We start from the raw sequence: 1,689 nt of genomic DNA on the forward strand, positions 1-1,689 counted from the left end.
CCTCCGGCTTCCTTGGAGGCCCCTTCCCACACGGGAAGGTTTCTCCCAGGTCTCCACACAACCTTCTCTTCTCCAGGCTGAAGAGCCCCAACTTTGCCAGCCTGTGTGCAGAGGGGAGGTGCTCGAGTGCCCTGAGCCCCTTGGTGGCCTGGTCTGGCCTTGCTGCAGCACTTCCCTGGCCTTGTTGTGTCGGGGACCCCAGAGCTGGAGGCCGCACTGCAGGTGGGGTCTGCTGAGAGCGCAGCAGAGCGGCAGAACCCCCCCTGCCCTGCTGCCCCCAGGGCTGGGGATGAGCCCAGGGCACGGGGGGGGGCTGGGCTGAGAGGGCACATTCTAAGGGCCCATGGAACAACAATAATCTTTCAAATGGATTTACAATAAAACGACAACATATAAGACAGGTGTCCAGAATTTATTGATATTTTCAGAATTTTCTTAATAAAACCAGTACTCTTCTTTATAGAAACGACAGTCTTCTTGATGACAACAGTCTTAATATCAACAAACATCTTCTTATTAAAAACAACTGTCTTCTTAATAAAAATATCTTCTTAATAAAAACAACTATCCTATAAAAAAACAACTATCTTCTTAAGAAAAAGCTATCTTCTTAAAAAGGAAACTTATCTTCTTAAAAACTATTTTCTTAATAAAAAACTATCTTCTTATTAAAAATCTATCTTCTTAAACTATCTTCTATATAAAAACAACAAACTTCTTAAAACTTCACTAATATAAAACGTATTTACAGAAAAACTGGGAAAAGGGTGAATAACATATGTACAAGTGGCCGATTCCATGGCCGGCAGGTCCGTCAGTCCTGCAAGAAAAGCAAGGGCACGGTCAGTGCAGTCGGGCCCGGCTGGGTGTTCCCTGTGCCCCCAGCCTGGCACACCCAGCAGGTGACCCCGGGGCAGGGCATGGCCAGGACATGCCTGACCTGCTGATGGGATGGGGTGTCCTTATCCCAGGATCATGGCCTCCTCCTTCTCGCCTTCCTCCTCTACTTCCATCTCCTCTTCTACATCCTCTTTCACGTCCACCTCCATCTCCTCTACATCGTCTTTCACATCTCTCGCCATGTCCACTTCCATTGGCTCTTCGGTGTCTCTCTGAGCCTGCAGCAGGGGAGAACAACCTCAGAGAGGGGGCCCTGTCCCACTCCAGCCCCACTGAGCTCCTGCCCACCCGGGCAGTCAGGGGGTTCCCACCTCTATGGGTTGGCTCTGTACCTTCACTGGGAGGAGGTTGCCCATCCTGCTGGGATGGATCACAAGACCCAGACTGCAGGCAGAGTCAGGACTGACGGACAGAGCAGGGATCACCTGAAAACACGCCACTGAGAGCAGGGTGAAGGGTGGTCTCAGACCACCTGCGCTGCGAGCTGCTGACGGTTCGCTGGCAGCAGGGGAATGGCTGCGTTGTGCTCGTCGCCGGGCCCTGGCAGTTCCACATGGAACACGGGCACAGCTCTGGCAGCTCTGATGTCACAGGAGGTCCAGGGCCACTCCGCAGTGGGAGATTGGGATTGTCGAATGCTCAAATCCTTGAATGGTTTGGCTTGGCAGGGACACGAAAAATCATCTTGTTCCAACCTGGTCAACCTTCCACCACACCAGGTTGCTCAGGGCCCCGTCCAACATAGCCTTCAATGTTCCCAGGGATGGGGCACCCTCAGCCTCTCTGCAC

At 52.2% G+C, this 1,689-nt stretch overlaps 1 long non-coding RNA gene across 1 annotated transcript; it reads right to left on the minus strand.

Annotated features, from left to right (window-relative positions):
• Positions 1 to 589: 589 nt before the first annotated feature.
• LOC135423861 (uncharacterized) lies at positions 590 to 1,350 on the minus strand. Its single transcript, XR_010434993.1, has 3 exons — positions 1,233 to 1,350; positions 941 to 1,118; positions 590 to 820 (listed from the first exon to the last, which is right to left on the minus strand). It is a non-coding gene; the product is annotated as an uncharacterized LOC135423861 (long non-coding RNA).
• Positions 1,351 to 1,689: the final 339 nt, after the last annotated feature.

The sequence above is a fragment of the Pseudopipra pipra genome, chromosome 17 (assembly GCF_036250125.1).
Source record: "Pseudopipra pipra isolate bDixPip1 chromosome 17, bDixPip1.hap1, whole genome shotgun sequence".
NCBI classification, from domain to species: Eukaryota; Metazoa; Chordata; class Aves; order Passeriformes; family Pipridae; genus Pseudopipra; species Pseudopipra pipra.